The sequence below is a fragment of the Eurosta solidaginis genome, chromosome X (assembly GCF_040869045.1).
Source record: "Eurosta solidaginis isolate ZX-2024a chromosome X, ASM4086904v1, whole genome shotgun sequence".
Taxonomy (NCBI): Eukaryota; Metazoa; Arthropoda; class Insecta; order Diptera; family Tephritidae; genus Eurosta; species Eurosta solidaginis.
This window is the reverse complement of record NC_090324.1, coordinates 25,962,379-25,989,769: the sequence shown is the minus strand read 5'-3', so window position 1 is coordinate 25,989,769 and position 27,391 is coordinate 25,962,379. Positions and strand designations below refer to the sequence as shown.

The 27,391-nt window shown below is 40.0% G+C and overlaps 1 protein-coding gene and 1 pseudogene across 1 annotated transcript in view; one reads left to right on the top strand and one right to left on the bottom strand.

The window, feature by feature from the left end:
• Positions 1 to 27,391, top strand: part of Syt7 (Synaptotagmin 7) — a 1,421,749-nt gene that overhangs the window by 427,647 nt on the left and 966,711 nt on the right. The window lies entirely within an intron of this gene.
• On the bottom strand, positions 354 to 2,071 carry LOC137234378 (NADP-dependent malic enzyme-like; annotated as a pseudogene).

The following is a 27,391-nucleotide window of genomic DNA, read 5'->3' as shown; positions in this document are numbered from 1 at the left end:
CTAAAAAAAAAAAGAAAATTATATAAGCATACATTTTTTAAGCTTCCAACCAACGTGTCATTTCGATTATTTTGCGTTTTCCTTCAAACATTTTGTAAACGAAAGATCAGCGTTTGTAAGCTTCATATCTATTTCCGCACATATATAGGTACAAATATATAGGATTATCTACATATATGACTATGCGAACATATACGGGATTCCCGGCCCCCCTGAACGTTTTAATCATTTTGGGGTATGCTGTCTACTTGAGAATTGGCGGCCGGTACTTTCGGTTCAAGAGTTAATTTATTGTCGAAAAAAAAAAAAATGTATAAAGTAAAATTTCAACAAGTAGAATGGTCATTATTCAGTCAACCATCCAACCATTCTTCAGGAATGGTTTTGACGCCAGCAGCGATTACACCCAATGCAATACCAGGGAAAATATACGAATTATTACCCTGACCCGGAGTAAAAGTTTTGCCTTTGTATGTAACAGGCGCGAAAGGTGAACCAGACGAGAAAATAGCTCTACCATCCGTATTGACATAAGCTTGCTCAGCTGTGCACTCAGCTTTACTGGTGGGATTTGATAGCGCAAAGATCACGGGTTTATCATTATATTCCGCCATTAAACGAAGAATTTCTGAAGTAAATGCACCACCAAAAGCAGCAGCTCCCACCAACATGGTTGGCTTGATCTTTTGTACAGCCTCGAGTAGAGTATCGACAGGTTTATGCTCATGTGCAAAATGTCGTTTGTGTTCTGTTAAACCACCACTTGGCCAATTTTTAACGACTAAACCACGGCTATCAACTAACCAAATACGATCGAGTGCCTCTTCGGCTGAGAGTCCTGCTCTCATCATTGCAATCTTGCAGAGATTTGCAATACCTAAAGCCGCTTCACCAGCACCGAAGAACAGTTCTTAAGCACTTCGTAAACATGTCCCTTATCCTTGATCGTAATATAGAGACCTTTCGGATGTCGGTATATCAAACTGAACTTTTGACACGCCAATCCAACTGTGGGTGTATAGACAAGAGGCATCATTTTGGCAATATCAGATGACAGCACTTTGTAAAATAAACGCTCATTGCGCTCGGCCAAACTGGAGAGGTACATATATTTGTCCAAATCATTTTCCAAACGTTCGAGCAGAATTAGCGCGTGCTTCACCTGCTCTTCCTCAGTTTTCACAACGGCAGGTAATAAGCCTTGAAAGCCAATTATTTGACGCTGTTCAACGGTAAATGCAAAACCCTTATTGAATTTTTGCTATGCACACGCTCTAACCCACTAATTTTTCCGGGCACTTCGCCATCATCGGTTTTACTCAAATTTTGTACACAATTTGAACTTTGGAAATTTTCCTTTGCTTTACTCATTAGGCTATAATTTCTTGTTGTTGTTGCTTTTGTACGCTATTGTTGTAGCTATTTAAAATATCTAAATTGTTATTTAATTCCTGTAGGGCTTTGGAGGATAATAATGGTGGTAATTGGTTATTATCTTCTTTATTCTCCTTTTTAACCGACAATATTTGTTGCTGCTGATTTTGCGTTTGCAATGGCAAAGATGATTGCTCGGCGGCGATTCGACTCGCCGAAAAGATTCAAAAGGCTGAATGAAAAATGATTCAAATTTTTGATCACCTAAAGTAAACATATTGGAGTCGAATATGATTCCAAAAGATGATTGACAAACTATATTTAGGTTTTGATCATCAAAGTATTCATATGGTTCATTGATTATCTCTTTGTTCAATGAACTCATTATCTAATCAGAAAGAGTAACCCAATTGCATCGAGATGTAGAGAAATTCATAAAGGTTTACTGATGGTTTGGTTGGCGCAAACGCGGCTTGAGAAAAAAAAGGGAGGGAACACCCACGGGTTTCAATCTAAAAATTGATTACAGTTAAAACCCATACAATTACACAAGCCCCTTTTTGAAATCCTATCATACAACCTAAGTACTCACTTCAAAACTAAAAATAATATAAAATACAATAACAAACGTGCATATTAGCTCACCTCTTACCACACATAGACCATGCCAGGGCACCGTTATAGTGAAGGCCGTCATATTGCCCACTGGGATTGCATATGCAAGAGATGAAGCGCCAGTGCTGGTATTGCCTTCCAACCTTAGGACTGCATCTATTTCGACGGCCATCTCTTGCCAACGTGCAGTGTATGTACTTCGCTACCTAAATTTTACGAAAATATAATATAAATAATATAAATCTAAGAAATTAGACGAATTATCTCATACCTTCAGTTGACCCAACTGCCGATTTTGCCGTACCGTATCCCGTATGAAGGGATGGTGCCAGAGGCCCATCGGGCAATGATTGGCGTAACAGCAATAGTTGACAGGAGACTGAAACCCAGTCTACCAGAGAGGAACAAGCCAATCTAGATAATGTTCTTATCGGTATAGGCTGGAACAGCGATAGAAATGGGTTGGATGAGAAATTTTGGATTATTAGCTGAATCTAATATAGTTCACAGTCACGAAGACATCTTGATTAGGAACGCGAGCGAAACTGAAACTTTCCCGGCACCAATGGCAATTACTTGGCTCACGGTTTTTTTTTCGTGATTATGATTTCAACGCGCACAAGGTTAAATTTTAAAAATATATATACTTTTCTTTAAGTGTAATATGACAGATAAAATTATAGGTTTTGTTATAACAAAAAAAATAAAACCAATTAAACTAAACGCCATAAACACAACTTAAAATCATGCAGTTTGCTTCTCTCGCCCAAACTGTCTAATTACCACTTGCGTTCATTTGTTCGAATTAATTATTGAATCAATTAATCTGTCATATAACTCTGAACGCAGGGAGATTTTATATAATTCTGATGATTGATATTTTGTCTAGACAGCCTGCAATTGAGCAACGTTTGCATGTCGCACTACATTTGCAATTTTTCTGTAAATTGGTCGTAAATGATCACGAGTGTAGTGTGAATACCATTGCATTGTTGATGTCCAGTGGTTGGTGTTAAAACCAGTTGGTAATTTTGAATTATCTTTCAGCAAATGTAAAGCTAAAAATAGGGATGCAGCGGCAGTCCCTGATGGCTTATATGATGCTAAATCGTACTCTATCGATGTTAATTCGAGGAAATATGGCCATTGCATGATGGTTATCTTCCACGTTGGCTGCTTTGGGAAAACGACTCAAGAAATGTATTGGCAATGGACGCGACACATTGCAGTCAAGCGTTTTGAATATTTTTAATTCCATTTGTATAATATGCTTAGCAGAATAGGTATTGTCGGCTATGTACACAAAATCTCAACTGATGGTGGCACTAATTCGTCATATTATGCTGCAAGGAATAGTGCAGTAACGCCAACTAATTGCAAATTCTTACGACGGGGACCTAGTCGACCTTGGTATAATTGCTTTTAATCCAGTCTCTTGTCGTTTGTTTTCATTTGTTAATATTGCTTTACCAGGCAATGTTAAGGGTTGCTGAACAAACCTGGGTCTCTCTTCGCTACACTCAAACCCGAAAATAAAAGAGTAATGTTTTTTTCATAAAACGTTATAATTCACCTTTTTTTCAATTTATTACTGGTTGCTTAAATTCCTGCACTTCAACACAAATGTAGTTAAACTTAATGCAAATTCAAGGTATTAATTAAATTTATATAAAAGAAGCGCGTCCGCGGTTGCCGAATAATAGTGCTTGACTGACGAATGCCATATATAATTGTTGACGATGGTAGTGTATGCGCGTTGGCGCCTTTCCATTCGCCGCGCACGGCTGCGCATAAGGATTTCGCCGCCGTATAAATTATGAAGGAGGCGGCTTAAACATCCTGCCCGCCCTGCAGGGAGGTGCCAGCAAGCACCTTCTGCAGTTCCTGCAGGGCGCGGATGGTAGTATCTAAGGCGCGATTCGTATTGCGCCGTTGGCATTGCGCCGTTTGCAGGCCTTGAGGGGTGCGCGCGATCGTGCGCTTGGCCGTCTTTGCGAGTTTGGGGGTTGCCGCTGTTTTAAATGCAGGATGCGCCTTTTGGGCGCTGCAGGCGCAGGTCGGTGTCCTCTCTTTTTTCTTTTTCGGCCTGGGTTTCGGCTTCCGGGATGCTTGCTGTGTTGGGACCTTTCCTTGACCACGTTGACTTTTCGGTCCATTGTGCAGGAGGGTGTGATGCGCCAGACCGCACATTTTGCACGACCCTCGGGAGTCGCATTCACCCGTTGTATGCGTGAGGGCTAAGCAATTATAGCAATAGCCCTGTGCCCTGGCCACGGTAGCACGCTGCGGTGGCCGCATCGCCTTAAAAGCCGGGCAGGTCCGCAGAGCGTGGTAGCGGTGGCAGAGCCGACACTGGAGGCAGTTATCGGTCTCTGCTGTGGGAGCCAGTGGACATGCTGGTCGAGATGCCATGATGGTGTCGTCCTGAAAGCATAAGAGCAGAGAGAGAAACGAGAAGTAGTTGGATACAGCGGATGATACGGAAATTTAATTATACAGGGGAAACGTATATAAGTTAGAGCGCTGTGCTCGAAGAGTACTCCATTGGAAGAAAGCACAGTTTAACTAAGGGGCGCATGACAAGCCCATTTTGGGTGCGAACCTCTACAACCCGAACATGGTTGTCAGGTCCGTGGCGAACGTTCTCGATTCGTCCCAGACGCCACTCGGTGGGTGGGAGTGAATTTTCTTTAATTACGACGAGGTCGCCTGGTTGAGGATTTCGCTGTGGCGTTTGCCATTTATAGCGTTTCTGAAGGTCCTTCAAATAATCTTCTTTCCAGCGTCGACTGAATTGGTGATGAAGCGATTTGAGCTTTTCCCATCGATTTATCCAGGAGAGGTCTTCCGCGTTTGGCTCAGGAATGGCTAATAGCGGTGCACCTCGAAGGAAGTGACCCGGAGTGAGCGCTGTGAAGTCAGCTGGGTCCTGGGATAGTGAGGTGAGAGGCCTCGAATTGAGAACTGCTTCAATACGCACCAACAGCGTCGTGAATTCTTCGAAAGTAAACTTGTGGGATGCAGCGGTTTTTTTGAGGTGGGTTTTAAAACTTTTTACTGCGGATTCCCACAAGCCGCCCATATGAGGGGCGCTGGGTGGAATATACTGCCAGTTTATTCCCTGAGGGGCATATTTCTGTACAATGTCCGCAGAGCATTCGTTAAGAAATTTAACGAAGTCGCGTTCGAGTGCGCGCTGAGCGCCAATGAACGTTTTACCATTGTCGCTCATCATTTTTGAGGGATAACCTCGTCTGCCAACGAATCGGGCGAATGCTGCTCGAAAGGCTTCAGTAGTAAGGTCCGAGCATAGCTCGAGGTGTACTGCCTTTGTGGAAAAACAGACGAATACAGCCACGTACCCTTTTATGATAGTGGTCGACCTCAGAACCGATGCTTTTATTTGGAATGGACCTGCGAAGTCTACTCCTGTTGTGGAAAAGGGGAGTGAGAAATTACAGCGCTCAGGTGGTAGAGCTGCCATTATTTGCGTGCGCGTTTTCTGTTTGAAAAGCGTGCAAGATTTGCATTGAAAAATGCATTTCCTTATAAGAGGCTTTAGTTTTGGTACGAAGTACTCTTGCCTCAACATTTGGAGCATTAACCGCATTTTTGCATGAAGAAGCAGGCGGTGTAAAAACTCCAGATACAACTGGCAGAGCCTTGAATCCGGAGGAAGGATTACTGGATGCTTCTCGTTGTACTGCATTGTAGAATGTTCCAATCTTCCACCGATACGTAGGAGCCCGCATCCATCCAGAAATGGGTCAAGAGCCAGAAGGGAACTCTTTTTGCTTATTGGCATATTGTTTTGTAAGGCGCTCTTTTCCGCCCCAAAATGGCGAGATTGTGCCATTGCCACAAGCCGCGTTTTCACATGTTGCAACTCTTTGTACGTCAGATGGGGATTATGTGTTGTTGCCACCGATTTGGGTTTGTGGCAGGCATTGTTCACAAAGCGGAACACGTATGCAATCACACGGAGAGCTCGAGAGTATGAGGAGAAACGTTGAAGAATGTCGTCCTCTTCCTCGAGTGCGTGATATGCTTCCACCTTGCGTTTCTCGGGTGGAGAAGCGCTACCTGCTTTCGGCTTTGGCCATGCCGAAATGTGGCAAGAAAGCCATTGTGGTCCGTGCCACCAAAGTGATGAACCTATCAAATCATGCGGCTTGCAACCACGTGTGCCAAGATCAGCAGGGTTGTCTTGGCTAGATACATGGCGCCAGGTGCCGCTGGGAAGATATTCTCGAATATGAGAGGTACGGTTGGCCACATAAGTCTTCCAGGTCGATGGAGATTTTTCTAACCAGGCTAGTACAATCTCAGAATCTGACCATAAGAATATGTTGCATGCTTGTAAGTCGAGCTGTTTTCGAACAGTTGAAGCCAGTTTTGCAAGTAGGACTGCACCACATAGCTCTAAGCGGGGTAAGCTTACAGTTTTTATGGGGGCAACTTTGCCTTTCGCAACCAAAAGAGAAGATTTTATTTGGTTGCCCACATGTGTGCGGATGTAAATCGCTGCGCAATATGCTTTTTCCGAGGCATCACAGAACCCGTGGATTTGGGTGTCTTGCCCTGGAACGACATTAACCCATCGAGGGATTTCGATGTGGGAAATGGCTGGCAGATTTTCTGCGAAATGTTGACATTTTGATAATGTTGCGGGTTTGGCGCTTTCATCCCAATCGCTGCCATCCAGCCAGATTTCTTGGAGAAGCATCTTGGCCTGGATCATAACTGGCGACAGCCATCCTGCCGGGTCAAACAGTTTTGCAACAGAAGATAAAATTTGTCGCTTTGTGACCGCATTTTGGGTGCGTTTCGACAGAATGGTGTATGAAAATTTGTCCGTGAGCGCGTTCCATCGAATGCCAAGAGTTTTGGTATTGGAAGTGCTCTCAAATTTCAAGAAGTTGGAGTCTAGAAGATCCTCCCTCGGAAACTGTTCTAATATGGCCGGGTGATTAGCCGTTAGTTTCTTTAGTATGAAACCAGCTGATTTTAGGGCGTTTATCAGTTGAACGAGTGATTCAGTGGCGTTATAGATGGTATGACTTCCGGATAGGATGTCGTCGACATAAGTTTGCGTCTTGAGAATTGTTGCAGCCAACGGGAATGTCGCTTTCGTGTCATCGGATAGTTGATGCAACGTACGAATAGCGAGATATGGTGCACAATTGACGCCGAATGTAACCGTTTTTAGATTGAAATCGCTAACATTGGAGTTGGCCGATTTGCGAAATAGGATTCGCTGAAAATCTTTGTCGTCCTCGTGTATAAGGATCTGACGGTACATTTTTTCAATATCTCCATTGAACACATACTTATGCATGCGCCACTGTAGAATTAGTAGCATGAGATCTGGTTGGAGAGTTGGACCAGTGTATAGCACGTCATTCAGGGATTTTCCTGACCCAGATTTTTTAGAGGCGTTGAAAACCACACGAACTTTGGTGGTTACCTTATCTGGTTTGACTACCGCATGATGTGGCAAGTAAAATAAGAAGACCTTGCCATTCGAAGTTATTTCGCATGGGTCGGCAGATTCCATGTGATCAAGGTCGAGATATTCTTGCAACACATTGTTGTACATTGTACCTAACTCCCCCTTTTTCTGAAGCGATCGCTCCATGCTTAAAAACTGCTGCAGAGCAGCCGGGCGGGATTTGCCGAGGGAGAGTTTTTCAGGAAACTCTTCCTTGAATGGAAGTCGCACAATGTATCGACCGTTTGGTGCACGTGTCGGGGTTGTTGCATATATCTGCTCACACGCTTGATCCTCGGGGGATATCTGTGGAGGTTGTGGAATTTCCTCCTCTTCCCAAAATTTTCTCAGTTGAGAACTGAGTGTCTCGTTTGACGCTGGGACTTGTGTCGAGAATGACAAAACATTTTCAGTTATTGGACCACTGAGAATCCAACCAAAAATGGTTTGTTGCGCAAGTATGCTACCGCACACCTTTTTTATACCTTCCAACAGAATTTGTGGAAGTATGTCGCTGCCAATGACCATGTCAGTCTGACCCGGTATGTGGCAACTGGGATCAGCGAGCTCAAGGAGTTTCAACTGCTGCCAGATTTTGCGACTAATGGTGGATGTTGGTAGATTTTTTGTCAGTTGCGGCAACACAATGGCATGAGCCTTTATCCTTTTAATGGCCTTGGATGCAACCAGTGTCAAAGGACAAAGCTTGGAGGACTTTTGTACGACTTGTCCACCCATGCCAGAGATTTCGAACTTTGAATGTTCGAATGGAAGTTTCAACCGTTTTTGCACTTTCGAGGAAATGAAAGTTCTTTCCGAGCCTTGATCAATAAGGGCTCTCAGTTGAAATAATTCCCCTTCGTGTTCGACTGCGACCATAGCAGTAGGAAGGAGAATTTGGTTATCATTGGCTGCATGCAATTATTGAACCGGTGCGTGTTTTGAACAACACGGTAGTTCGCCAGAATCGGAGCTATTCTGCGTTTGTCGAACGGGAGATGTTGACTCAGCAGTTGTGTGCTGCACGTTTGGTGCATTCGTTCGCGGGGTGGAACGTTGAGCTTGTGGGCTCGCATGCAACAGCGTGTGATGCCGTTGATGACATGTCGAACATGACCACTTGCTCGTGCACTCATTGATGATATGAGTGCTGCTAAGGCAGTTTGTACACAGCTTAGCTTGTTTTATGAATTGTGTCCGGTTTTGCACAGACATTCGTTTGAATCGTGGACAGAATCTAATAAGGTGCGGGGAGTTGCAACATTGGCAAGTTTCCTTTTTAGATTCTGCCACAAGGGTTTGCGTCCTGTTGAAGGACCTGTTTTGCGTAGAATTTTGATGAGCGACTGGTTTTTGTTTGCTTGGTTGAAGCCTATTGACCCTTTCAACGACTTCATATCTCGAGGTGAGAAAGTCGTTCATTTGTGACCATGAGGGTAGATCTCTTCGAGAAGAGAGAGACTGTTCCCAAAGTGACAGGGTTGTTTCTGGGAGCTTTGATGAACAAACGTACACCAGAATCGGATCCCAACTGTCTGTCGTAACTCCTTGGGAGTGAAGGACGGATAGGCAGTTGTTTATTGTATTTTGCAATTTCTGAAGTTGCTCACTATTTTCGGATGGAATAGTGGCAAGAGTCAGTAAGGATTTTATCTGGTTGTCAACCAAGTTACGCTTGTTTTCGTATCGTGACCGTAAAGCTTCCCAGGCAAGGTCAAAGTTATCATCGCTCAACGCATATTGTTTGACGATGGAGCCGGCTTTGCCTTGCGTTTTGTACCGGAGATGGTACAATTTCTGAGCACGGGAGAGCCTTGGGTGGTTAATGTACACCGCTGTGAACATGTCACGAAAAGCGGGCCATTCTTCATAGCCACCATAAAAGGTCTCCGTGTCGCAGGCTGGGACCTTGAGGTAAATATTTGCCTCAGCCGGGGGTTGTTCCACGCGGGGTGGTGGACTCGGCGTTGCCATCATTTTTATCAATGAAAGTTGATCGGCAATTTTTGCTTTTGTCACTTCATACGTATCAAGGCAGGCGCATTGTTTGCCTTGCACTGAACTCTTGAAGTCTTCAGGGAAACTTTCGTCTGGTTTCGAAAAAACCAGATCGTAAACCGATTGAAGTCGTGCCCAATAATCATCTAGTGATTTGTCCTTTATCATGAGATACGATTCAGTGTGATCCTGAATCGGTGCTTCGTTGAATTTTGCACAGTATCTCATCAGATTGTCACTTTCCGCGATGAACTTTTGCGCGGATGGGTCAACTGATTTGGATTTCCGGGGGGATGTTGACCTTTCCTTGGCCGTTTCTTCCTTTGGGCCACCTTTTGGTTTTGTCCCGGTTTCGGACATTTTTGGGGGGCTGAGAGGCATTTTATGCAAACTTTTGGGGTTTCAAAACCGAATAAAATATTTGTCCGCTCAGAGAACGTTCGCAAAATTCGAAGATGGAAAACTCTTCGTGCCACAGAAATTTAGAAAAGGGGATTTAAATTGGTGGCGGTGTTTGTGTTTTTTTTTTTTTTTTTTTGAACAATAGAGTCAAGCACGGACAACGGGACGTTCCTTAAATTATTTAAATCCGCGAAATTCGGAATTTAATAGGATGTATATTGTTTTGTAAAAACAAAAGGTATAAAATTTAAAAAAAATCACAAACACTTTTCACTTATATATACGTGTAAATATACGTGTGGAAATAAACGTGTATTTGTAAATTACTGGTATATATAGGTATGTATATATTAGAAAATAATAATATGTACTTGAAGTTTGTATGGATATTTTTTTGAAAGTTCCTATAGGGACGAAAATATCTCAAACTTAGTTTTGTACGACAGAATAAGTACAAGCGTACGTGCGCAATATACAAACGTATGTATATATGTTTGTTTGTGCGAACGTATGCACGTGAATCAGATGAGCTTCTCTGTTTATGTTTACAAACAGAAGAGTTTGTTTTGATTCGCTTCTTCGTCGCTTTAATGTCGCGTGTCTTTGTGAAGCTGAGTCCGGTTGATTGCACTGTTGGGAGGGTGCAGCAAAGAAAGATGAAAAAATTGCAAATATGAGAGAGGTTGAGAAATTTGATCAGCAGTACACAGCTCTCGTTGCTAATGTAGCTCTATGTGCTGGGAAAATGTCGCTGGAAGAGCGATTTGAACGTGTGAGTAAACACGTATGATGTTCTCTGAGTGGAGAAGTATGATTGCTGGAAAAGCAACTTGAAATTATTTGTACATGTATGTAAGTATGTACATACGTATGAATATTATACTTTTTATATATGCTGGCAAGCAAGAAAAAATCACTTGGAAGAAGTTGAACTGTATCAACAAGTTCAACGCTCTGTGCGAACAACGGGGTAAACTCAGCTGTAGAAGAAGTTTTTGCCGATGTTGTTCTTGCACAGTGGGTTTGAGTAGGCACGTAAACTGCAATTTTTTGTTGGTTAAATACCACTAGAAATATGTATACATATATACATACATATAATTGGCGGATTTTGCCTATTGGTATAGCGGAATATTTTCTACCAATTTTTGGTTGCAAAAAGTTGCAGTAAAACCAACGGTAAGAAAATTTCCGCAATATTCATGTATATATGTGGATATATATATGCTTTTGCAGTTTACAAAAATAATATAACTTTTGTGGAAAAAAGTTGTATTATTTTCTATATTTTTTATGAAAAATAAAAAAAACTGCCTACTCACCGATTCCTGTATGATTAATGCTGCTTATATTGTTGTTGTTTCCTGATCGCTTATCGTTGCTTGCTTGGCGATGCTTTTAGCTGGTTGATGTTGCTGATTAAAGATGGTTTTTTTAATTTAAATTTTTTTTTTTTTATTTTTTGATTTTCAAAAATCTTTTTTTTTTTAAACAATTTTTGTGTGCATATACGTGTATGTATTAATATATGTTTGTATCAAAACGGCACTTATGATGATTTCTTTTGTGTTTTAAAGACAAATTTTTCCCTTTTTGCAATTTTTTTTTTTTTTTAATTTGAATTTTTGTATATATGTATATATGTAATAAGTATATGTATAAGTAGCTATTAAATTTGGCACTATGAGTTTTTTGCACTTTGGTTTTATATTATTGTCTATTTTTTAAACGAACGAAAAATTCGATTTATATAATTTTATTATCACTTTAAGGGTGGGCCAAGGATGGCTGCGAAGGACCATGAACAAACCTGGGTCTCTCTTCGCTACACTCAAACCCGAAAATAAAAGAGTAATGTTTTTTTCATAAAACGTTATAATTCACCTTTTTTTCAATTTATTACTGGTTGCTTAAATTCCTGCACTTCAACACAAATGTAGTTAAACTTAATGCAAATTCAAGGTATTAATTAAATTTATATAAAAGAAGCGTGTCCGCGGTTGCCGAGTAATAATGCTTGACTGACGAATGCCATATATAATTGTTGACGATGGTAGTGTATGCGCGTTGGCGCTTTTCCATTCGCCGCGCACGGCTGCGCATAAGGATTTCGCCGCCGTATAAATTATGAAGGAGGCGGCTTAAACAGTTGCCAAGCGACAACTACATATGCATCATCCAATGCTGAGGTTGCCGTCACATCTAATTGTACTGGGTCGCGCTTCTGGCCACATTCAACCATACCCGTAACGTTGCCTCGTCACAAACCAATATCATGTTCTCCCCGATTACATCATGACCAAATAGCACACGGAATGATATGTATCATACACCATACCTACACACTATCATCTCGTGGCTTGTTCTCATTCAGAGCGGTGTTTTGGGGCTTCACGTATCGTGAGTTGCCTCGCCGCAAGGCTTTGGTGATGTTGAGAAGGCACGTCGTGCTACGCCTGAGAGCACCAATCCCACTCTTGCTTGATTAGTCGTTAAACTGAAATAACAAAAAATAATAATAAAAATCAATTAATTCTTTATTGGTTGGAAGATTATGATGGTAAAATAAGATATTTTTTGCGCACACATACCTTTGCGGTACAACTGACTACGAGTGAATATGCCAACACGATCACCACGCATCCATCGCGAACGCTCGTAGCTTATGCAATTTCCAGCAGCAACAGACCCAACATCTTAGTCCATGGGTTAGTCTCAGGATGGCAGCGTGCCAGTAGTCCAGAGCACCCTCCAAATACAAATGTTGTCCATTGTGTACCGTAACACTTGTAAAAAAAAAAATGGGTTTCATTCATGTTAGCACATCGAGTCCAGCTGTGCGCTATGGGATCTTAACATTCAACATCACTCATAACGTTCGCCATTTTCAGTGGATTTTGAACGCTTTGCCCGTATAGCAAGATGTGATTAAGAGATCAAAGGTGTCGCTGTCGATATTGCGGTATTTCGATAAGGGGACAAATCCCGCCATCACTAACAGTTCGTGTTAAAATCATCGCTTACCGCCGACAGAATTAGGCGATGAGCTGGAAATAAAGAAGAGAGACGTATTAGTTTGTGGGGTACATCCCCTAAATTCTGGTCATCAGTGTTGACATCTTTGAAACCGAATGTTAAGTTACATTCAGCCATCGCCATTGTCTCTTTGGAAGGACCTTTGCAAAATAACCAAGAGTCGCTAGAAACAGATGAAATAAGAATAAGCACCAAAGGCCCTCGCAGCCAGCGTGCTAAAAACTGTTAGGGTAATATTGAATGGTGCTCCCACCAATAATAAATTAATAAAAGAGATTGTGGCGCATAGAACATCATGGATCAGCGCTTTGCTCAACATCAGATGCAAGCAAAATCCAGCCAAAGAAATCTGAAACAAAATAAGAAAAATAAGATTAGTAGAGCGGCGAAAATTAACCAAAAAGGACCATACTTACCAAACCACGTTGTACGCTTTCGAGTTGAAAATTCATTCAGAAAATGTATGTATCCACATTTCCATGAATGACATTTTCTTAATGAACAGCGCAAGGTTGCCACTCTACCACATATTTAACTTCAGCCGGGAACGCAGTCCGCGCGATCCCAATGGGAACACAATTCGGATCCGTGATATCCAACACACCCGAGTGCTAGCACGCGAACAAAAGCCAAAATACATATACAAACGCGAAAATATAGACCGAAATAAAAAGGCGCTCTGGTTTATAATGGGTTTCCTTTTATCAAAAAAAAATTAAAAAAAAATAAAATAGTTATTCTCCTTAAATCACTTTCCATTATTATTTTCATTACGAAAAGTTAAGCTTTCATCTGATCTCAAACTTAGCCTTAGACTGTTTCTTATACTATAACGAAATAACTTCCAAATTACATAAGACCGTGAAATTTCCAAGCTTTTTCAAGTTTTTATTAGCTTAAAGTTGGCTGTGGAAAAGCTAATTGGAGATTACGATACAATCTCCAAGATTAATAAAATAATTAAAGGAAAGTTCAGGAACCCTTATGAAATATTAATTCCCCCAAATGAACTTTATGAGAAAAACCACACAAAAAATGAAACATTTCAGAAGTCAGATCGCGTCAGAACTCAAACGTGAATGTCCTCAAACACTTGCGCGACATGACCATTAGGTATCGTTACGCTGCCAAATTGGCAGCACCGCACAGCTGTCTCACTGCAATGAGTGGAAGAGTTATCAGCTGACATCTCTACAAATTGCCACACTCGATAGTGTGCCTATTCCCGCCAGGGTTGTGTGGAAATCAACAAATACACCACAATTTGTGATTCTCACACAACATGGCCCAAATCAACACAAAGAGTGTTCCCAAACAGCGGATAAAGGCCTCTTTACATCTTTCGCAAATTTATCTGCGCAACGTCATTTGATTAGTCATTTTACAGTCATTCATAGGTTATATTCATAGCCACATTTTTTTCGGCGTGGGTAAGTTTTGTGACCAAATTTTTGTAGGGCAATTACAAGGAGCCGTGAAAATACACGGGTAACTCGTGATACCATCTGCTACACAAATGTAGCGTATATTACCGCCTATTGCCTGTATTAGGCAAACACCAAAAAATGACTGCTTTCAATATCAGAATTTCATTATGATGAGAATATTTACCAAAACTAAAGATACCTTTAGGCGTATCTCAATAAAATTATATTAAATATAACAGTGGTTTCAACCACTACCAACACGTCACTACATCGGCAGAATAACTTAACCAGACTATTCATCCCAAATAAACCCTTAACCCGAGTACGCCAACCACAAGCTCGACCAATTAAGGTTCTACTCTCCGCCCATACGCCACCCAACCCCCCTTAAAATGCAAACCAAATAATAACAAGTTCGCGTTCCAGAATGACGGGTTTCTCGGTCAAACGCAACAAGACGGAGCAACGCGTTGACTCCTTCACCGTCTCCTGCCGGTGGTGCCAGAAGAACCACGGCATACGACTATGCCCGCTGTATAGGGGAATGTCGGCAGAAGAACGCCTCCGGGCCGTCCTTATACACCGGCACTGCCCCAATTGCCTATCGCCGTTCCATCGGTTAGAGATATGCCCTAGCAACGACCGTTGCCACCGCTGCCGTGAACCACACCACACTACGCTTCACATGGAGGACGAGCAAGCACGGCCACGCCCGATCCCTTGCGAAGAGCGCGACGACGACGAAAGCGACGAGGTGCTATCGATCAACATCACCGAGGACACACGATCGTGGACCCAACAGGTAGAAGAGGAAGAGAAGGAGATGGAAGAGTTCACGAGAAGTGCAGGCGCCTTAACCATCGCCCCAATGGCCAGTGGAGAAGCACGATCCTTCCGACCGCTGCTTCAGCATGAGAAGCAGAAAAGCAATCAGCGACACATGGAACACGGGGATGGCGCTGAGACCCGTCCTTTCCGCCCATCGCACCGCAATGCCAGTGGGCGCCGGGGCGGCGCGGAGCCGCGTCCGTTCCGCTCGACCCGACTCTCTACTGGCAGAGCGGCCCCGTATCAACCATGCAAGAAGGGTACCACCACCACTATCGTTCCACATCAGGCGCACCCCGCCGGCTTCAGGACAGGGCGCTTACGGGAAACCCACGACGCGATGACGATCACCTGAGAATTTATTGCTGTTGCTCCCACCGCGATCATACGAATAGAGGCAGGGGGGCGCCTCCATCTGGTGCGCGAACTCATTGATCCCTGCGCGCCGACGTCCGTAGTAGATGCGCACCTGGCCAACGACCTCCAACTCGAACAGCTTAATACGGCCAGAACTACGAAGTGCACACTAGTGTTGCGCCGGAAATACGGGGTAACGAATCGAGTCACGACTCAGGCAACGGTGGTAGCACGGCATACGCGTCTCAACCCAACCGCGACGATTGACTCCTCGGTCGCCGCACGAATCCAGTTTATGAGAATCGCAGACCCGACGTTCTATCGATCTGCGCCGGTTCTCTTAACACTCGGAGCCGACGTGTACGCCACCATTATGGTTAGTGGCACAGCTCCAGCAACGGTCAATGGGCTCCTCACGCAGCCGACGATCTTCGGACTGGTCGTTTCAGGAGCGTTCCAGCCATAACGGTCTGGCAGCGTTCTTACGCATCTACAGCGACATCCAGCCTTTATATAATACATAATACAAATTACATCCAATTAACCAGGTGCATCAAAACCAAGCAACCACACGTACATGAATACTAACTTTTCCCTTTTAATCCACAGCTCCGCCAAGAGAGGCTGCATTAGTGGTGACCGGGAGTTCACATTGGAATTTTAATTTATTTTAAGTTATTTAATTTATCTAAGTTATAACGCCTTGGGACGGTTGCTGGCGTACTCATCAGTTTTTTTTTTGCTCTTTCGAGTTGCTCGCCGCAAGGGGGCCGGCATGTTTAGGCCACCAGCCTAAATATTGGCTACCACCCTAATGCACAATTTTGGCAATTTTATTATTTACCGGTAACGGCCCACCCCTGCCGAGCGCTAACTTCAAAGGGGAAAAACTCGACGAAAGTTAGCTATCGGCAGGTGGTGCGGATCTTTTTCGTTTTTTAAACTTTCTTTTCTATATTGGAACGTCAACGAGCCAGCAGCTAGCCCCAGGTGAGTAAAAATAAAAACCAACCATTTTTTTGTACGCTGTAAGAAGTTGTATTTTGAAGTGATTTGCAAATAATTATTTTCATCTTTGTGCCTTAAATTAATTCCCATCTTTAAATTCCGTGAATTAATATTGCAAGTCATTATTTGTGCATAGTGAAGCGAGCGTTTTAATTAATTCTTTCTTTACCCAATACTTTGAGTTGGAATTAATTAGGCCTCTTCATTACATACCGCGAGTGTACTCTTGCACACCTTTTGTGTTTTGAACTTTCACCTTACCGAACCTTTGATAATTAATAACCACATCTTCTTTACACAGTGAATAAATTGTTATTGTTTTGATACTAATTCGGTGTTTTATTTATTTTTATTTGCAACGCACACGCCTGACTTCCCCGGGTCCACTGCCCCGCAAAACAGATGTATTTACGAAAAATCTAAGCAAGTTAATTCATAACAAGTTTGTAAAATTGTTAGGTTTAATGTAGTACATGTAAAATATCTTCAAAGTTTTTTTTTGAGTTAAATTCTTAATTTGTGACTGCAAATGAATACCAGATTTGAGGAGGAGTGTTGAAATTCTATTTCATGTGGCAACTCCGTTTTTCATTTGCAACATGTCATCGCATTTTTGCTTTGCGAATTCATTCTTTATATTCGCCAGTTTAACTTACGAATAATTCTTTTCTATCTGTGTGTATCTAACCGACGTTGAAGTAAGTCGAAATATACATTCTTTATTGTTCAGAAGAGCGGCTGTTTTTATTTTAAATTAGAGGAGATCCAACAATTTTTCCTTAATTCCTTGATTTCATTTTGTAGTTTAATTTTTTCTGCCTGATTTGTGCTTAAATTAATTTTTTCATAAATCTTGGCTATTGCTTTTCGAATGGTAAATTGCTTTCCTCCTCTTTTTCTTTTCAATATTATCGGTTTTGGAACTTTAGGTTCCTCAATTTTTTGAATCTTATTTCTCTGTCTATATTCTTCAATTGATATTGGCTTAGGGCCTTGCTTGAATTTCTCGGGTGTTTTCTTTTCACCTCCTTGCAAATTTAAATTTAATTTAACTAATTTATCAAAAATTTGGTCAAACTGACTTTGGTTTTGTATGTCCTCTTCTGGGAACATAATTCAATAAGTAGGAGAAAAAAAATTTTTTTACAGCAAAAACATAACTTCAATAGGCAGCCGTTAGGGTGCCCGAATATTTTCCCTCCTTAAAAATAATGTCTTAATTGTTAAAACTATTTCAAACTTAAACTGATTATACTTATTATGCATACTTATACTTATGCTGCCAGTCTTGTTGTTATACCACCTTATCACCGTTTATACCACCTTATCTTTGTTTGTTCCTTCCAAGGTAATATCAGTATTTTTACTGGTTATATCCACTGCTCCTGCATCATTTCTATTATAAAGCCCGTAAATTATAAAAATTGGTAAATGGCGTAATTTTTGAGTGCTCCAAATTGGTCGTGTTCACTGCTCCTGCATCAGTTCGATTACAAAGCCCATAAATTGCTAAATGATGTCATTCTTGCGTGCTCCAAATTGGTCATATCTATTGCTCCTGCATCAGTTCGATTATAAAGCCCGTAAATTGAAATAAAAATTGCTAAACATCATTTGCTTCTTTTACAAGGCTTAGGCTGTAATCAGCCAGTAAAATCCTTGCCAGCTATGAAATTAGGCTGAAAATTCAGCCAGTATAATCATAGGCAGGATCGCCATATAAAAGATTAAATGCAGGTAAATAAGTTTTGACATCAGTGAGCGAATTCTGAATGCCTCTTTATTCAAATATTTCAGCTTTTTTATATTAAATTATTCTAAACATATTATTACACACATATTTACATTTAAGCATACATACTTACATGCATATCTACCTTAAGCATACATACTTACATACCTACATACAACTCGACACAAAATATGTACCTACACATCTGTGTTTGCTGCGACTTCTATGGGAAATGCAATGCTTGCAAATTTGCTAGAATTCCAATTTGTTTGGTTGTGTATTGTACACACACCTGTATTAATGGCTATGCCAGCATTAATTATCAAATGCATATTTATGTATTGATGAACATTTAGACAATTTTTGTAGCTGGGTAGCATATTAGACTGACTTAAATATTTGGGATTAAATTGTTGGCTGTTTACACTACACTTCCCTACAAATGGGATTTTTCAGAACTATGGCTGCCGCACAAACTAAGGTTATTTTAACACCTAAAGTTTGACTGAATTGTTGAGTTTGGCTGTTATTCCTTAATTATTAAAATTAATGTTAAAAAAATCAATGATCGCATTCAAAACCAAATTCCTGGTGAAGTGATGAAATATAAATCGATCGACACAGTTACAGATGAAGATCAAATTATGAATTATCCAATTGAATTTCTAAACTCTTTAGAACCACCTGGAATGCCTGCGCATATATTAACTTTAAAAATTGGCTCACCAATCATGCTTCTTTGGAATTTAGACCCACCAAAATTGTGCAATGGAACCAGACTTTGCGTTAAGAAATTAATGCCGAATGTAATCGAAGCAACAATCATCAGCGGCAAAAGCAAAGGTGAAGATGTGCTCATACCATGGATCCCAATCCTACAGATTTGCCATTTTAAGCTCTTACAATTTCCTGTACGCCTTAGTTTTGCAATTTCAATCAACAACAACAAGAATAATCGATTAATGTTGCAGGATTAAATTTAGAGAGCCCGTGATTTTTCCATAGCCAGCTATATGTTGCTTGCTATAGAGTTGGAAAGCCAAAAAATTTGTTTATCTTTGCACCGAACGAAACCACTTGCATTACAATAAGGTACAATAATAAAATGTTTTAAACGAAAATTTCACCAAATATGCGTAAAAAAATCAATTCAATTTACAGAGCAATAAACTAAATTATCAACAAAGAAAACAGAAAAAATAACGCAACATTCATTCGATCTCGGCCTTTACAACGTACGCCGGGTAAAGGTATTACTGACAGTTGCTGCCCTACACCCGTGTCTGTATAAGCGACTGGTAAAGTCAGCAAAATTTCTCACGATAATGCAACCGCAAATGCTGCTGCTAACTCTCAACTTGAAATTACTGCTGTTCAGGAGGTATAAACCATTAATGACATTGCTGCTTCCAGTTCCACCAACATAGGTGGAGATTCTACTTCCGCCGCAGCGCTCTTGCCTAATGTTGATACTGCGCAACCAAGGCAGGTGACTGCCGTGTCGCCTCGCAGGACAATTTTTGTTTCACGTGTACATGCTTCGCTTACGGAAAATTATATTTTTAAGTATATAGAAGATAAGCTAGACCTTTCACAACCTTCTAAAATAGGTGTGTAGTAATTTAATTTTAGTTATGATAGGGATATTTCATCTTAAATATCAGTGCCAGACGCTTATTTTGATAGAGTTCTGAAATATACATTCTGGCCAAAACATTCAGTTGTGCATTTGTTAAAAAAAGTCAAACGCCACAAGAACTTCAAAAGACTCAAAAATCTCTGAGGAAACAGTGAAATAATAACCATCAACTACCAAAATGTTCGCGGCCTAAGATCGAAATTAAGTACCTTTTTCTGAATAGTTTTATTTCTACTTCTCAAGTTATAGCTTTTACTGAAACCTGGTTAAAAGCTGATAATTTTAACTCTGAACTTTTCTCAAGTAAATATGTAGTTTACCGGCGTGATCGTAAAGCCAGAGCAGGCGGTGTCCTTATTGCTGTTGACTCGACGCTTCCTTCTGAGTTGCTGCTATTGGACATCACACCGGACATTGAATTCGTAGCAGTAAAGCTTGCAATGCACAATTTTAGTTTGTTTATCTGCTGTACGTATATACCGCCATGATCGGATATACATGTTTATACATGTCATAGCACTGTTATTTGTAGATTGTACCCGCAATTGCGAGACAAAGACCGCCTAGTAGTTCTTGTTGATTTCAATTTACCATCAGTAAATTGGATCAATAACATCGACTGAAATTCCATGACTACCACCACTCAGAACGAGTTTTTAAATAACCTGATAGATATATCTCTTCTCCAAATGAATAATATTTTAAATTGCAAAAGCAAAATCTTAGACTTAGTAATTACAGATGACTCTGCTGGTATTACTCTAACCCGAACTCTTCCGTTATCCCTGCCTCAAGACCCTCTACATCCTACGCTTGAGATAGTAATGGATGTTGTTCAACCTGTCATGCTCGATGTTCCTAAAGCGAATTCCCGACCCCGTTCGAGATGTTTTCAAAGACGAATTTTAGTGGGCTCAATAAACTAATTGCTGCCCATGACTGGTCTAATCTTTAGGCGTGTACAGACGTAGAAACAGCGATATTCTTGTTTTATGGCAGTAGCGGGTCAAACGCCACAAGAACTTCAAAAAAACTCAAAAATCTCTGCGGAAACAGTGAAATAATAACCAACAACTACCAAAATGTTCGCGGCCTAAGATCGAAATTAAGTACCTTCTTCTGAATATTTTTATTTTTACTTCTCAAGTTATAGCTTTTACTGAAACCTGGTTAAAAGCTGATAATTTTAACTCTGAACTTTTCTCAAGTAAATATGTAGTTTATCGGCGTGATCGTGAAGCTAGAGCAGGTGTCCTTATTGCTGTTGACTCGACGCTTCCTTCTGAGTTGCTGCTATTGGACATCACAACGGACATTGAATTCGTAGCAGTAAAGCTTGCAATGCAAAATTTTAGTTTGTTTATCTGCTGCTCGTATATACCGCCATGATTGGATAAACAGACTAGATTTTTTTTCCTAAATTTATTCGGTACAAAATTTTTTTGACGAAGTCCCAGAAACCCACTATTTGTATGCAGTATTTGTATAAATATAATGATGGATATTTGATCGTTACTTTTCATAATGCAGTTTTTGTATGCATGCTTTAATTGAGTATCAATTTTCAAATAATATTAGCGCTCAATAGTAAGAATGCTCATGCAAATCAGTCCAATGCTCAGAAATATTTGCGTTGTTGATCTAACCTTACTTTATTGAATAAAGTTTATTCAGAATCGTATATGATGGCAATATAAGAAAAGATTTTGTAACTTTCCTTGATGCGTACGATTCAATCGGAGAAGAGGATGTTTTAAAGGAGAAAAAATTGACAGGTGTAGCCTTGGCTCACATAGTGATTTAATAATTTAGGACTACCCTTCGAAGATTGCGTTGGAATTGGAACGGATGGATGTTCTGTAATGACATCAGAAGTTAAGGGAGCTGTGCAGGAACTTATTAAAATATGTACCCATGCTAATCATTTTCCGTGTTTCAACCATTATCTTAATAACTCGCTTGCGAAAACGTCGAAAGTTCTTCAAACACGGGATTGTATTACGTTGATGAAAAAAATTATCCGTTTTCCAAATCAGTCTCCGAAACGTACCACAGTTTTCAAAATACATCTGCAGGAATCATTAAGTGGACTATGTGAAACGCGCTGGTCTGAAAAACATGATGATATAATGCAGTTTGAAGAAAACATCACAAAAATTGTTGCTTCGTTTCAAGAAATTTCTACTTGGCAAGATTGAACAACAAGTTCTGAGGCTCGTTCATGTTGAAATCTATTTGCGAGACAGAGTTCGTGATTTCAATGATTTGTTTGAGCAATGCACTTTCTGTTACACGACCACTAAGCTCACTTTTGCAAACACCGTCAATAGATTTGAATCAAGCTTCTGAAGCATTGACTGACACTTTGCGAACATTAAAAAACCATAGACTTGAAGCAGGAAGTCGTTTTTCGTGACTTTACAAAAAAATAGTCGCTTTAGCAGATGATTTGAAGTTTGATATTGTCCTCCCACGAATTGCTAAAAAGCAAATACATCGAGCTAATTACACTTCATCAGACGCTGAAGAGTCTGATCAATTTATATACCTCTTCTTGATCACATTATTCTTGATTTACAAGGCAGATTACCTGAAGATACATTGCAAGTTTTTATACTCAGTTGAGCAGAGCTCACAGAGTATATTAAGTTTGATTGGATAACGGTTGGTTGTACATATATAAAGGAATCGAGATAGATATAGACTTCCATATATCAAAATAATCAGGATCGAAAAAAAATTTGATTGAGCCATGTCCGTCCGTCCGTCCGTCCGTCCGTCCGTTAACACGATAACTTGAGTAAATTTTGAGGTATCTTGATGAAATTTGGTATGTAGGTTTCTGAGCTCTCATCTCAGATCGCTATTTAAAATGAACGATATCGGACTATAACCACGCCCACTTTTTCGATATCGAAAATTTCGAAAAACCGAAAAAGTGCGATAATTCATTACAAAAGACCGATAAAGCGACGAAACTTGGTAGATGAGTTGAACTTATGACGCAAAATATAAAATTAGTAAAATTTTGGACAATGGGCGTGGCACCGCCCACTTTTTAAAGAAGGTAATTTAAAACTTTTGCAAGCTGTAATTTGGCAGTCGTTGAAGATATCATGATGAAATTTGGCAGGAACGTTACTCTTATTACTGTATGTACGCTTAATAAAAATTAGCAAAATCGGAGAAGGACCACGCCCACTTTAAAAAAAAAAATTTTTTTAAAGTAAAATTTTAACAAAAAATTTAATATCTTTACAGTATATAAGTAAATTATGTCAAGATTCAACTCCAGTAATGATATGGTGCAACAAAATACAAAAATAAAAGAAAATTTAAAAATGGGCGTGGCTCCGCCCTTTTTCATTTAATTTGTCTAGGATACTTTTAATGCCATAAATCGAACAAAAATTAACCAATCCTTTCGAAATTTGGTAGGGGCATAGATTTTATGGCGTTAACTGTTTTCTGTGAAAATGGGCGAAATCAGTTGATGCCACGCCCAGTTTTTATACACAGTCGTCCGTCTGTCCTTCCGCATGGCCGTTAACACGATAACTTGAGCAAAAATCGATATATCTTTACTAAACTCAGTTCACGTACTTATCTGAACCCACTTTACCTTGGTATGAAAAATGAACGAAATCCGACTATGACCACGCCCACTTTTTCGATATCGAAAATTGCGAAAAATGAAAAAAATGCCAAAATTCTATACCAAATACGAAAAAAGGGATGAAACATGGTAAAGTAATTGGAATGTTTTATTGACGCGAAATATAACTTTAGAAAAAACTTTATAAAATGGTTGTGACACCTACCATATTAAGTAGAAGAAAATGAAAAAGTTCTGCAGGGCGAAATAAAACACCCTTAAAATCTTGCCAGGTATTACATATATAAATAAATTAGCGGTATCCAACCGATAATGTTCTGGGTCACCCTAGTCCACATTTTGGTCGATATCTGGAAAACGCCTTCACATATACAAATACCACCACTCCCTTTTAAAACTCTCATTAATACCTTTAATTTGATACCCATATCGTACAAACTCATTCTAGAGTCACCCCTGGTCCACCTTTATGGCGATATCTCGAAAAGGCGTCCACCTATAGAACTAAGCCCCACACCCTTTTAAAATACTCATTAACACCTTTCTTTTGATACCCATATTGTACAAACAAATTCTAGGGTCACCCCTGCTCCACCTTTATGGCGATATCTCGAAACGGCGTCCACCTTTGGAACTAAGGAAAACTCCCTTTTAAAATACTCATTATCACCTTTCTTTTGATGCCCATATTGTACAAACAAATCCTAGGGTCACCCCTGGTCCACCTTTATGGCGATATCTCGAAAATGCGACCACCTATACAACAACCACCACTCCCTTTTAAAACCCTCATTAATACCTTTAATTTGATACCCATATCGTACAAACACATTCTAGAGTCACCCCTGGTCCACCTTTGTGGCGATATTCCGAAAAGGTGTCCACCTATAGAACTAAGCCCCACACCCTTTTAAAATACTCATTAACACCTTTCTTTTGATACCCATATTGTACAAACAAATTCTAGGGTCACCCCTGGTCCACCATTATGGCGATATCTAGAAACGGCGTCCACCTATGGAACTAAGGATTACTCCCTTTTAAAATACTCATTAACACCTTTCTTTTGATACCCATATTGTACAAACAAATTCTAGGGTCACCCCTGGTCCACCTTTATGGCGATATCTCGAAACGGCGCCCACCTATGGAACTAAGGATTACTCCCTTTTAAAATACTCATTAATACCTTTAATTTGATATCCATATCGTACAAACGCATTCTAGAGTCACCCCTGGTCCACATTTATGGCGATATTTCGAAAAGGCGACCACCTATAGAACTAAGGCCCACTCCCTTTTAAAATACTCATTAACACCATTCGTTTGATGCCCATATTGTACAAACAAATGCTAGGGTCACCCCTGGTCCACCTTTATGGCGATATCTCGAAACGGCGTCCACCTATGGAACTAAGGATTACTCCCTTTTAAAATACTCATTAACACCTTTCATTTGATACCCATATCGTACAAACGCATTCTAGAGTCACCCCTGGTCCACCTTTATGACGATATCTCGAAACGGCGTCCACCTATAGAACTAAGGCCCACTCCCTTTTAAAATACTCATTAACACCTTTCGTTTGATGCCAATATTGTGCAAACGCATTCTAGAGTCACCCCTGGTCCATCTTTACGGCGATATCTTGAAAAGGCGTCCATCTATAGAACTTAGGTCCACGCCCTTTTAAAATACTCATTAATACCTTTCATTTGATACCCATATCGTACAAACGCATTCTAGAGTCAACCCTGATCCACCTTTATGGCTATATCCCTAAATGGCGTCCACCTATAGAACTATGGCGCACTCCCTCATAAAATACTCTTTAATGCCTTTCATTTGATACACATGTCATACAAACACATTCCAGGGTTTCCCTCGGTTCATTTTCCTACATGGTTATTTTCCCTTATGTTGTCACCATAGCTCTCAACTGAGTATGTAATGTTCGGTTACACCCGAACTTAACCTTCCTTACTTGTTAATCTTAATTTGCTACTCCCATCGCGAATCATCAAAGATAATACAATGCAAAAAAAGAATTTGTCTAAAGAGCTTGTCCAAGATCTTGGTAACGATACGCATCTCTTATTGGAGCAAAATAAATTTAATTTAGATGGAGAGTACGAAGTGTGGTCAGAAAGCTGGTCTGATAAGCAACACAAAAAATTAATTCCACTATCTGCTGAAAAAGTTTTAAATGATTGCAATGAATATGCGTTTCCATCAATAAATACTCTTATCAAAATTCTAGCAATGCTTGTGCTGAAAGGAGTTTTTCGACACTTCGCCGGTTGAAAACGTGGTTACGGTCCACAATATCTGAGCACAGACTCACTGGTCTTGCACTTTTAAATACCCATTTCGATATTGAGATTGATATTGATCATATAATTGAAAGATATGTAAAAAAGGGAAGCATAGAATTAAATTTACTGTGTGAATATGAACTATGCAGAAGATAAAAATAATGTAAAAAAATTGAATGTACTATTGTTAATTTGAATAACTAAATGGAGACAAATATGTATGTGTATCAAATTATTAAGCGATGCAGAAAAATACCAATAAATTTACCCCTAAAAAATAACGGTCTGCTATACGTTTCCCTTGTTGTTTTTTCTTGCATTTTCACATATAAAGTATCTTGATGTGAACTTTGTTCAAAACACGTCAGCTATTGGGAGAAACAATTACTGACTGAAATCAATAATCCAGTGTACCTAAATTTAAATTTTTTCTTGTCACACTTATGCTGCTACAATCAAAAAAATTGTATAGGCTGCATTTTCTATTAGCAATAAAGGAGTATTACATATATGCTTTACACCGACTTTAGTAAAGCGTTTGACGCTGTTAATCACGAGCTCTTAGTTCACAAACTTCATCTACTGAGCTTTCCAACGCCTTTGTTAAGTTGGATTTCAAGTTATCTTGAAAATAGGACTCATCGAGTTTTCTTCAAAAACAATATTTCAAAGTCGATTGATGTTACTTCTGGCGTGCCCCAGGGTAGGCATTTGGGTCCATTACTTTTTACCCTGTTCATTAATGACTTACGACAGGTTATCTTACATTCTAGAGTTTTTATGTATGCAGATGATGTAAAACTTTGTTACACATATCTGCCTTCAAACTTGTCCTGTTTTGCTCAGCTTAAGGCCGATCTTGACTCATTTCAAAGCTCGTGTACTCAAATTTACTATTTTTGAATTGCTCTAAATGTAAGCAAATGACATTTCACCGGGTGAAGCCGATCCTGACAACTTATATACTTAACGCCAACCCTTTAGAGCGGATATCTGTTGTAACTGATCTGAGTGTTATTTTTGATTCCAAATTAAGTTTTACCATACATATTTTAACCACTACACATAAGCAAATGGTGTACTAGAATTTATCAAACGTTGGGCTAAAGACTTTGATGACCCTTATTTCACGAAGATTCTTTATACCCCGCTGGTACGTCCTATTCTCGAGTAATGTTCACGTGTTTGGTCTCCAATCTATCAAAGCCATATAGACCGGATTGAGTCGGTACAGATACAGTTTTTATACTGAGATGAGCAGAGCTCACAGAGTATATTAACTTTGATTGGATTACGGTTGGTTGTACAGGTATAAAGGAATCGAGATAGATATATTTTAAAAGAAGGTAATTTAAAAGTTTTGCAAGCTATACTTTGGCAGTCGTTGAAGATATCATGATGAAATTTGGCAGGAACGTTACTCTTATTACTATATGTATGCTTAATAAAAATTAGCAAAATCGGAGAACGACCACGCCCACTTTAAAAAAAAATTTTTTTTTAAGTCAAATTTTAACAAAAAATGTAATATCTTTACAGTATATAAGTAAAT